This window comes from Microtus ochrogaster, unplaced genomic scaffold (genome assembly GCF_000317375.1).
Source record: "Microtus ochrogaster isolate Prairie Vole_2 unplaced genomic scaffold, MicOch1.0 UNK36, whole genome shotgun sequence".
Lineage (NCBI taxonomy): Eukaryota > Metazoa > Chordata > Mammalia > Rodentia > Cricetidae > Microtus > Microtus ochrogaster.
Genome location: NW_004949134.1, coordinates 519,094 through 532,014, shown reverse-complemented (window position 1 = coordinate 532,014; position 12,921 = coordinate 519,094). Strand labels below are relative to the sequence as shown.

The window sequence follows — 12,921 nt, the reverse complement described above, 5'->3', positions numbered from 1 at the left end:
GTTTAAATGAATGAAGAGGTTTTCAGCTTGGAAATTTAGCTACTGAGGTATGCTACTCCTCTTAGACGAATGTAACTTAGCAGTGTAAGTTGGATATTTTATGAGATATTTGCATAGATATTATCTCTGCCTAACCTTTAGAAATGTTTTAAAGAATAAGTACATTTCACTTATATTCCAATGTGTTTTTACTTAGAATGAGTAATTCAAAAACAAATTTTAATATAAAATATGTCTCATTGCTTTGTCTATTTTATTGATGACAAATTAGTACTGTGACATAAAAAGTGTATGCCTTGTCTAGGTTTCCTATTGCTTCTGTAATAAACTGTAACAAACTTAGTGGTTTAAGACAAAACAAAATATTATTTTACATTTGTGGAGGACAGAAGGTCAAAATCAATTCTACTAGACTAAAACTCTAACTTGGTCAGGGCTACCATTCTACCTGGAGACTCCATAGGACAATCTGTTTCTTTGCATTTTTCAGCATCAATCATGTCTATATTTCTTTACCATGTGCCCCTTCCCTCTACTTTCAAAGTAAGAAGTACACAGAACCTTCCTACAAGCTTCCCATCCTCTATAACTTTAATTGCACTGTGCTTCAACAAAAGTGTGTCTTCTGGTTGTGATTCTCCTGCCTGCCACCTCTGAGATCTGTGATTGCATTGCACTTAACTGGATTTTCCAGAATTATCTCGACATCTCTCTCCTTAATCAAATCTACAGTTCTCACATATAAAGAAACACCGTCGCAGTTTCTAGAGACAAATATATAATCATCCTTGGAAAGAAATATTTTTTACCTACGGCAACACCCATACTGTTTTTGTTTGGCCATAAATAATGTATATTCTTAAGAGCAAGTCACTAGTATTTGACCAAAATTTTATCATTTCGATTTATTTTTTTATTTTTTCATTCTATAAATTTTCATTGAGAATCTAATTTATTTTTTTCTTTAAAAACATTTTTTTCATTTTACATACTGATCCCAGTTCCCCCTCCCTCTTCTCCTTCCATTCCCCCCACCTCCCTCCACCCAAATGTAAATCATAAATAAAAACCAGGAAAGGCACCATGAAAAACTACCAACTGACTTTTAAACTAGAATGATTCAGTGATGGAGAGATGGCTCAGCAATTAATAGCACTTGCTGCTCTTCAAGAGGACCAGTGGCCAGCTCTGGGGCCATCAGATGCCCTCCACCTTTTGAGGACATCAGGCACTCATGTGGTACACATGAATTCATGCAAAACTTTGATATACATAAAATATAAGTAAGACTTTAATTTTTTCTTTTTTGCTTTAGAACATATTTAATCATAAAGTTTTCTTTAATATCCCTCTCAGTGTAATGATAACCCCTCTGATTTGGCTGCTCTGTAGTTTCATGAGTCACTAAATACTCAATCTTATTAAAATGTTACTGTATTCATTTTTTTCTTTTATCATCTCTAATTCATAGTCTTTCTGACTATGATCTTGTGTGGAAATAAGATATCCATAGACATGATTAAATTGAGGAAGTTGAGATGAGATCTTCCTAGATATTGGGAGGGCTCTAATTTCATTCATAAATGTCGTTTTAAGAGAAAGAGCAAGAGAAGTCATAGAGAAGCACCAAAGGGAAGGACACGTGATTCACCCCTAAGGCTAGGAATACCAGTTTGTCAGAAGGTCACCAATAGCCTGGGGAGTGGAATGGAAGAGATTCTTCTTCCTACACTCCAGAATAATTTAAACCTATGGAATACCATGATTTGAGACTTCTTGTATTACCTCCTGTGAAAGGATAAGTTGTTGTTTCAAATTACCTAGTGCATAATTCTTTTTTATAGCAGTCCAGGAATATCAAGACATGTAATGTCTGTACCAAGACTTACTCAAAATGAAAATATGGACCCAGTGATAATTTGAAGGACTGTAGACAAAGCTGCTTCATTCTTGTGGCTAGATGATAGCAATGAAGCAGTAGGACTATAACACAACAAGAAAGGGATACTTACCAAAAAAAACAATTGCAAAACTATAGTTTAGGTCAGATCTAGTAAGAAGAACCTTGAGTATTGTGATAAATGATTGTGATTTTATTCTGTATAAATGTTAGCATAATTATGGTTTATGAAAAAGGTGATTTTTATATGACATATTTTAGTTTTTCATTGCACAATTCTTTTTTATTTCAGTATATACCAACCACAGTTCTCCCTCCCCCACGGTCTACACACATTCACTCCTCCCAATGGATAAGGGCTCCCATGAGGAGTCACCTGTCAATGGGACACATGGTTTATTTGTACACCCAAGAGCAATCCCTATTCATGGACTCATTGACCCTTTAGATTTTTTCCAAAGACCTTAAGGAAGATTTCAAGTTTAGTCATGGTCTTGTGCTTCAGGCACTGTCTATTCATTATCAGCTTTGTACATAGTGAGAATCTAGTTCATGTCTTTCCATTAAATAAAATCTTAGACTGTTCAAAAATAGCTATGAGTTCTTCTACAATAACTAAAATCCATAATTTCTAGCCATTGAAACTCTTGGTCTTCTATGTCATCCTGAGCACCTCACTTTGAGAGATGTTGCTATTCTTTCCATGTAGATCAGGGACTTGCCTCTTTCATTTTCTACTCTCCCTGGTGAGATTAGAAATAAGATACTTGAATCCCAATCTGTGTCCACATTGGATTAAGTGATAAAATATACCACCAAAACTACATTAATTTCTTGTAAAGAAGATAGATAAGTTCCTTAAAGAAAAATTGTGTGGCTTCTTCTCTCATGTCGTCAATCTCAGTCATTCTAACTTTAAAATTATCTTCAAAAAAATACAAAATCTGGAAAATTACAAACTTAAGGCCATTCTGGATTACATATTCAGACCCTGTTTCACACACACACACAACAACTCTGTCTGATTTATCAAACACCTTTATTTGTTAGCCCATGAATTTTGAACTGTGATGAAATTATCCAATCAGCTTAGATTTTTACTGGAGTTGGGTTTGGGTACATTTGCTACATAATCCTGAACCAGTAGAAACAAATATCACTTGATTATTTAGCATTGCTCCTAAATAGCCTAGTAATGTACTCTTACAACAAATAAACCCACTGACATAATGTTGATGCTGGGAAAGTGTTTCCACGGAGGGCTTTAAGTTAATATATCATACTGAACATTATTTTTAAAGAGCTTTCCCAAAGACATTTATCGGAATTTTCAAAATTATCTGTTCCAAGCAGTCTCAAAGTTCTTGCCTTTTCTATCATCCAGAGGATGCCCGGTCCCCTTCCTCTGTTTGTGTTTCAGCAATGGTCAAACAGGATTTGCTTTATAAACAGATGCTCTCTAATTTGCCATATGACAGTCATGGGCCCTTTTCTATCCTGACCGCTTTTCTTGCAAGCGCCAAAATTTTCCTTTACCCAGTGAGTATGCTCATAATTCTGGGAAATAAAAATAAAAGTAATAAATTGGTTGCCTTCTTGGCTCTGGCTTATTGGCAGCTAAAGATTTAACTTAGTTCAATAAATACATAGTGACCACATACTGAACATTATAGATTACAGTAACCATAACAACAAGTTATTCTTAAGACATAGCTGATCCCCTTAAAATATTGTAGCATAAATTGTCAGTTTTAATGCAAATTTACACAAAGAATGGTCTTCAAAGATTTCCCAAAGGTTCAAGGGCCACACCTCAGATTTACAGCAATGAATCTGTTCACTTGGGCGGGAGAATCAAGCTATGAGAAGTGATGAATGCTCAGCCAAGTTGCCAGAAACTGATTTATAAACCAGAATGCTGATTCATTAAATTAAATTGGAGATGAATCTGGTAAGATAACCGACATCCATCATTTGAACAGGGCACTCCCTCTTAATGAATAAGTCCATCAGAGACTAAATTACAGATCAGAAGGACTCACCACAGGGAGAATTAGTGAGAAGAAAAGCCATATATAAGGAGCCTTCCCTCCAACTCAGTTTACTAAATTTGTTCCACATTCTAAAGTTCTTATAAAGAACTTTGGCATCTGACAGTGGAATGATGTCACCCTTGGGCAGGGTTTACCCTTCAGCTGACTTTTGTCTCTTCTCTTCTCAAGCACATCTTTTTTTTTAAGAAAGTAAGCACTTAGGTCATAGTTTGCTTTGTGATTGCTAAATTTATTCTGAAGTTCTTTTAGGATATAAAGTAGAGAATCCAGTTTTTTTTTAAAAAAAGTCTGAGAATTTCTTTAAATCCAGCTGTCCTTAAACTATGATTAGTACTATGTTTTCTCAACAGATGAATAAGCATGTCTGTTTCGACTTAATGGATATTAACTTTAATTTTCAAAAGGTGATTGCTTTCCCTTTCAATTTAACAACTACATACTGATATTCTCTAAAAGAAGAAAACTCTCCAGAGGAAAAAAAAGTGATAGATGTTTTCAGTCAGATCTGGGCAACAAGTGCCTAAGTATTGGGAGAATTAAGAACTCCTGAAGCAATCTTGGAGAACCTACAGGAAGAAAAGCCCTGACAAATTCGAAGAAAAAATAATGATATGGTTTCTAATGGAAGATTTTAAGGAATGCATATAAAAGCCCTTCTCTGCAAATTCTGTTTTGAAGGAACAAAACATACTCCTCCAAATTTCATATGTAATTGGAATCATGAAATTAGCTGTTTCTTTTATCTTTTTTGAATTTGAAAAGTGATTGGACCATTATAGGTCTTTGTTTGTAGAAACTAGATGTCGATGAGAGATAGGTTTTTGGTGAAGTGACAAAATACTTGATGTAAACTATGTAATGGAGCAAGCATTTCTTTCATCTTACAATTCAAAGGGACAGACTGTCATGGCAGGGAAGCCATGACAACAGTGTTGTAAGGTAGCTGATCCATTGCATCCACCATCACAAATCAAACAGTGATAAATACTGTTGTTCAGCTTGCTTTTTATCCAGTCCAGGACCTCAGCTAGTCAGAGGTGGCTACCCACATTTCAGGTGGATCTTCAGAGCTCAGTCAATCTAATCAAGATGATCCCTCACAGGGATGCCTGGAGGCTTTTCTCCTAAAGTGAATATAGATCCTGGCAAGGAGACAAAATTAACTATCACAGATAGCATAAAAGAACACATGGAAAATAATATACATCCTTTACTTTCTGTCTCTTTTCAATTGTTTTTGTTTGTTTTTGGTTTTTCGAGACAGTGTTTCTCTGCGTAACTTTGGTTATCCTGGAACTCATTCTGTAGACCAGGCTGTCCTCAGACTCATAGAGATCCACCTTCCTCTGCCTCCCAAGTGCTGGAATTACAGGCATGCACAACTACTGCCTGGCTACTTTATGTCTTTTGATAATTCACATGAACTCTGGGCTACGTAAATATATGAAAATCTCCATGGACTGATTTCCCTCAGAGGTGCGCTTTTGTGGTATTCTAATTAGTGAAAACTCAATAGCTAATGTTTCTATAAAATTAATTGACAAGATTTTTTTAATCTATTACAATATTTTTATCCAATTAAAATGACGAAAATATTGTGCTTCCGTGGTTGCTATGTAAACCATGAAAAAATGACTCTCACTATATTTAATGTGTGTCAGTTTCCCTGACACCTTCTTTCAACAATCTTCCAAGTTCTTGGTATATAAAACATCACTTTCTGGCACCACATAAATTGTTCCTGAACCATTTCTAGTAGTTAGTAGCACCTGACTCCTGCATACTTACTAGAGAAAGATTTCTGACACTGCTCAATCTCTTTTACTACCTAAAGTAGTTTAAAACTGAAAGAAGACTGGAACATTATCAATGACTTTCTTGTGTATCTCATTTTATACCTCTTGTTAGGTCACATCCTGCTAGCCAAGTATACATCCATGAAACTGAATGCCAAGAGAGAGTGAGTAGACCGATTTAGGCTTAAGTTGTAGGGGCTTCCTAAAATATAGTGAACATCTGATAAGTAAGAAATACCATTAAAAAATTCAAGGGAGATTTTGTTTTAATTCATTCTTACTTAAACTAGAAGACTGTTCTTTATAATTGGCAAGCCATTCAAAGAGAGAACTTTGATTTGGTCAGACTTTCAAGTTGTACAGCCTATTTGACTTCTAATTTTACTTATTACTTACTGTGACTCTGGGAAGTGACTTATTTCTTAAGCACTACACTAGTTTTCTCTTTTTTCTACTGGAAACATCTACAGAGTTTTCCTGTAATTATGATGATGAAATTTTATGACATATATGTTACTAGAATAATACCTGACAGAAAAATAAAACCAATAATGTGATCTAATCTTAAAAATGAAAAGTATTATTTCCCAGGGGCAGAAATTATTTTATATGTGAGGGAGTTTGTGCAACATTTTCTTCTGTCTTTGTGATCATAAGAAAACTCTAGCTATTCCTGAATAAAATTTTGAAATAGAGAGACATTTGGGGGACTTGTATCTAAACTACTGTATCATGAAGACACTATGTGGGTTTCCACCTACTACTGCGGTTGACAAATTTCTCTCATTAAGAAGAAAATGGTTTCAAAACAGGGTAAGGGATGATTCAATGCCCATTAATATCATTGTTTTGCTTTGTTTCTTGAGATAAAGGTTTCACTATGTAACCTTGGCTGGTCTGGAACTTGCTATGTAGAGTAGGCTGGCCTCAAAATCATAGAGATGCACCTGCCTCTCCCTACCTCTGGAGTGCTGTAATTAAAGGCATATACCACCATCCCTAGCTCCATTAATAATTTAATAAGATAAATATTACATTTCTATTGGAACTAATTATGGAAGCAGATTGGTGTATAAGTATGGTAACTTTAATGAGCTTATGCAGTAAACTCCTAAATTTGGATACTTGGTTCCTAGTTGGTGAATTATTTGAAAGGATTAGAAGTGTGACCATAAAGTGGTATGTTACTTGGTATGGGCTCTGAAGCTTCAAAACCCCCGTTGCATTCCCAGTGTGCTCTCTGCCTACTGCTTGAGGTTAGAGATGTTAGCTCTCAGTTGTTTTTGCCACCACATCTTCACTCCATCATCATTGACTCTAAGCCTCTGAAATTGTAAGCCCAATTAAATGCTTTCTTTTATAAACCGCCTTGATTTTATCACAGCAATAGAAATATAACTAAGAGAATATGTATACACATAAGCATAGATAAATATCTTTATCTTTTTAACCTACCCATGAACACAACAGAATAGAAAGGGGATGTACTGATTGGTTCTTAAGTTTCCAAAGTCATGACATTTATTTGTTTATTTGGATCAAATTTTCAGAATGGAAATTTCAAGATGTTTTATGGTTATTTGACTCAAGATTCAAACCAAGATTCTCTGGCTAAAGGCCCATCCACTAAAATGCTCATGTATATCAGTTACTTTCACAAAAATACAAGAAAGAAAGTGGGATTCTAAGTTAAAAAGATTTTAAGATTCCCTCTTCCTGCAAGGGCAACTAATGTTAGAACTATTTGAGTGGAAGAGACAGGGTAGAATCAGTATTAAAGCACTTAGTTCAACTTTGTATGTGTTTATGAGAAAGTGTGTTTTATAATACATTTAAATTCCAAAGTGTTAAGAAGTTTAAATATTTCAATAACCAAATTATTATTCATGTATGACTTTTTATTCACTTATGAATTTCTCAGGGACGACTAAAGCAAGTAGTACAACCTGTGTGCCATGTAATTACTCAGAGTGGTAGCTGTTGTGATTGACCTGTTCCAGACAGAACATGGGTCTCTCATTGGTCCACCATCAGTGTTCTTCTCTTACTGCTACTCTCTTCTGAAAAAATGCTTTCCAGGTTTTTCTTAACATAATTCCTATAGAATTTGACAAAAGTTGTGTAGCTTCTTTTAAATAAAAATGAATGTATGCACATATATTTGATATGAACAAGTTCCATATATATTTTAGAAGATTCATCTGTTCCATAAATGGAGTCTTGGCTGCCAGGCTAAGAACTGTGATATTAGGCAAAATTCAGCACGAAGGAAGGGGAGTGGGCACAAAATCCACCCCTAGCCAAAAAGTTCATCACAAATGCTTAGCAACTGGAAGAGCGAAAATCAGCCAGACTCCAAGACAGGACAAATGTTCAATACTAATTGTACAACCAAATTAAATACTTTACTTTTAGTGCCTTTGTTTCTTTTGGTTTTGTGTTTCTTAAGAAAGCCAAAGAGTGTGATGTTGGGAGGAGGAGAATCTAGGACAAGCTGATAAATGTAAAAGAATATGAAGAATTATACTGTATAAAATTCTTAAAGAATAAGTAAAACATAAAATAAGAAATATTGGTTCTGTTCACATGTTGGTTGAATTACAAAATACCACTTTTGTGTGACTTTTTAATTTGACACTGAATAAAACTATTCTTAAGCTTAAAAGAAGGAACTTTGTCACCTAATCAACTCCACATCGTTCAAGAACCTCAACATAAGATCTGATGCAATGAGCTATGAAAAAAGAAAGTAGGGGATCTACTTGAAGTCATTGACACAGGAAAATAGCTTTTGAAGAAGACCATGGTTATGCAGGCACTGAGACCAACAATTGATGAATGAGACCTTGGAGAACTAAAAAGCTTCTAGACAGCAAAGGATATATCATTCAAGTTATGTATACCTGCAGGCCAGAAGAGGGCACCAGATCTCATTACAGATAGCTGTGAGCCACTATTGGTTGCTGGGAATTAAACTCAAGACCCCTGGAAGAGCAGCCAATGCTGTTAACCACTGAATCATCTTTCTAGCCCATCACCATTCAAGTTAATAAGCATCCAAAACAACAGGAAAAAATATTTATCAGCTATACATCTGTCAGATGGTTTCTATCTAAAGTGTACAAAAAACTCAAAAAGCAAAACATGAAGAAAATGAACAAACAAATTTTAATGATGGAGCTAAAACTAATATTTTCAAAAGATAAAATTCAGTGGTTGAGAAACATTTTTTAAAAATGTTCAACAACTTTATCCATTGGGGAAATTTCAATTAAACGTACTCTGAGGTTCATTTTACCCTAGTCAGAATGGCTACAATCAGGTGTTGAACATCTGGGCTGTTTTCATATTCTGGCTATTCTGAATAGAATAGCAATAAACATGGATGAATAAATATTCCTACAGTTTGGGATGGTTTCATTTGGTTACATGCCTAAGAGTGGTAAGCTAGAACATGTGGTAGATCTACTTCTAGCTTTTTGAGAATATGGCAAAATATATTGTATAAAAAAAATTATAAAATATCCTAATTTCCATAGTGGTTTCACCAGTTTATATTCTCACTTGTAGTGACTAAATAGTCCCCTTTCCCTACATCTATGTCAGCATTTGCCATAATTTGAACTGATGAATGAATAATGAAATGTGGTACATTTATCAAATGGAATATGGTTCAGCTATTAAGAAAAAAAATATTTAAAAATGGATGGAGCTATAAACAGTCTAAATGAGGTAACCCAGACCTTGAAAAGCAAATGTATCATCTTTTCTACCATTTTTGAAAAAAGAATTATATTCAAAATGACCAAAATTTAATTTAGCACACACTCCAATGTAATCCACAGAATCCTGCCTCTTCTTGAAGGAGACCCTTAAACCACCTAACACTCTAGTAACTTTCAAACACACTAAGTGCACCTCACAGAAAGGAAGGAGCAATCTGAAGTCCACCAGCTGCTGTGTGGATCTGGGGTAGCATGCAAATCAGAACTGTAGTGAAAGGTTGGTCACCAAAGGAATTACAGTACCAAAGAAACTCTTTCAGTTTTCTTAGATTTTTAAGCAGTCAAAATCACAGAGAGAGGATAGGGAGGATGAAGAGGTGGAAAGGCTTTGTAGTTAAATTCAGGTATCCAGGAAGCAATATAAAACATTCATTTCTATTTCTTCCTTGAAGTTACAGTATTATAAATTGTACATTAGGAACATCTTCAAATATAGTGTAGTTTATCAAGATGGATTATTTTTAAGTTACATAAATAGACATAGGCACCTATAAATTCATACATATGCATATATTTTATTCTGTTTGATTTTCTATATATTTTTCTTTTAGCAATCTTTAACAGTGTATCCAATTAGTTATACTTGAACTAATATAAATTGGTTGCTTAACCCAATAAGCACATTTAAGTCATTTTTAAAAGACTTTAAAAATCACAACTGAAAGTTAGAAATCTATCTCAGTAATGACCTATTATATGCAAAGAAAATGAATTGAGTACTTAAAGCATAACCCTTCTCAGTTTCTCTTAAAAATGAGTTTGCCAGAATATGGCATAACATTGAATTCACTGTTAAGAAAAGCAATGAAGCCTCATAAAATAAATATATTAAAATTTAAGACATATTTAAGATTTCAAGTGACAAAGGGAAAAGCTTCCTTAACGGTTTCAAACTTTTAGAAAACATTAAAGAAAATGTCATATAACTGTGAAATAAAGTAAATAAAATCTCAATGTCTCTACTCATACTTATAGTTATCTGGTTGTATTTATATCACAGATAAAATAATGTGTTCCTTCCTTTTAAGAAAAATCTAGTTTTCATATGTGGAAAATGATACCTTTTTGCCTCTTTCATCTCCCACCTATGAAAAATTGGTCACATGCCTTGTGGAGGAGACTAAACTTTACCCCTACTCTTGTTTGTTTAAAAACCTGTACCATTCCCAGAGTCTCTCCAACCCCCACCCCATCCCACCTCACCCCTGCCTCATGCTTGTAAACCAAGATGTAAGCTCTCAGATATTGCTCCAATACTCTGTATGCCTACCTGCTGCCATGTTCCCCCACGAGATGGTCACAGAATTTAACCCTCTGGAACAGTCAGCTCCAAATTACTTTATTTTAGAAACTGCCTCAGTCATGGTGTTTTGGCACGGCAACAGAAAAGTAACTAAGACGGAATCTGGTACCAGGCAGTGACATATTGCTGTGATAGGTTTGACCATGCTGATTTTTAGAGCAATACGGAAGACTTTGGGACTTTGGACTAGGAAAATGGTTTAATGCTATAAGCAGAGTTTAATAGACCATCCTAGTAGACACTCGAAAGATAGTAGTGCCAAGAGCAATGTGGACTACAGAGGACAGCTCAGTAGGGAAATACTATTCGCAACTGGGCTAGAGGCCATTCTTGTGATATTTTTGCTTTTTGCCCTTGTCCAAATATTCTTGAGGATAAATTGAAGTTTGGGACTAATTTTGTTGGCAGAGAACATTTCACGACAACCTAATATTGACTCTGACACTCGGTGCAGACTTGCAGTTAAAAAAAAAAAGGTCAAGTAGGGCAAAAAGAAATAAAAAATATACAGTTTGAAAAGAAAAAGAGCACCAGGAAATTTAATGTTTAAGCCAACTCTTATGCTGAAAGAGAATAAGGGGAGACCTTATACCAAATGGAATAAGAGAGTGGTGGCTTCAAGGCAAGATCACCCCCAGTTAATCCAAAAACTTGTGAAAGGGTGCTGCATCACTGACTTTCTGGTACTAAAAAACAACAACAAATAAAAGTTTATAGAAATTTAATTCAAGGAGTGGTCCAAAATTTTTTCCAAAATGAGAGCCAAACTTGACATCTTTATATCCGTGGTTCTAGCTTTAGAGTCATGAAACATATAAGAATAAAGGAGTTGTGGAATCTTCCTCTGTGGCCAGGCATGTGGCAGAGGCATCCCTGTATGAAGGCCCTCAGAGGGCCTTGAATGCAGCTATGAAAGGGTAGCCTAAATTATACCAGAGACCCTAGGATACTGGAAATGTTAGAGCCATGGGAATCTGACAGGGAGAGCTGCACACAGAAAGTGGAAACAGTCCGAGAAAAAGAAGTGAGTTGCCAAAGACAGTTGAACAAAGCTCGTAGGACCTCACGGACTCTAGACTGACAGCTTGCGGAGCCTGCATGGGACCAAAATAGCCCCCCTTACATGCAGATGACAATTGTTTGGCTTGATCTGTTTCTGAGTCCCCTGGCAGTTGGACTAGGATCTATCCCTTGTTTATGAGCTAGATTTTTGGAATCCATCTATGGATCCATCCTATGGTGGGATACCTTGCTCAACCTCAATGTAGATGGGAGAGGCTTTGTCCTACCTCAGGCTTTCTTGACTCCACATGGGGGGGGTCTTACCATTACTGGGTAGTGGATAGGGGTTGGGAGTGGGGAGACAAGAGGACAGGAGGGAAAGGGAGCTGTGGTTAGTATGGAAAATGAAAAGAATTTTTAAAAAAAAGAAAATGAAGTGTGTTTCAGTCAGCAAAGCTGAAAGAATGAGACCATATAGCCCTTTGACATGAGACACAAACCTATAAGATTTAGAATTTGCCCTGATGGATTTTGGTCTTGTTTGGGTCCAGTATTTCCACACCGAGCCCCCATTCCTCCATTTTGGAATGCTAATGTATATTCTATTCCATTGTATGTTGGAAATATGCTCTTTAATTATGCAAGGAGTTAAAATTGAAAGGATTCCTTGAGTCAGAAGAGACAGATTTGGGACTTTTTAAGCATGCTGGGACTGTCAAAGACAATGGAGACTTTTAAAGTTAGACTAAGTGCAGTTTGCATTATGATATGGCTGCAAATATATGGTGTCCAGGGAACAGAATGTAGTGGTTTGAATGAAAATGTCCAATATAGGCTCACATATTTGAATACTTAGTCCTCATTTTGTAGAACTGTTTGGGAAGGATTAGGAGGTGTGGCTTTGTTGGAGAAGGTGTATCACTGAGGGATGACCTTTGAGGTTTCAATAGCTCATATCCTTCCCAGTTTCTTTCTCTCTACCTCTTGTGAACCAATATGTAGTTCTCAGTTACTGCTCCAGCACTATGCCTGCCTGCCTGCTGCCATGTTTTCTGCCATGATGCTGAAGTGATTTTTTTTT

At 35.7% G+C, this 12,921-nt stretch overlaps 1 protein-coding gene across 2 annotated transcripts in view; it reads left to right on the top strand.

Moving 5' to 3' along the window:
* Il1rapl1 (interleukin 1 receptor accessory protein like 1) overlaps positions 1–12,921 on the top strand; it is a 1,234,859-nt gene that overhangs the window by 1,105,166 nt on the left and 116,772 nt on the right. The gene's annotated exons all lie outside the window — the stretch shown is intronic.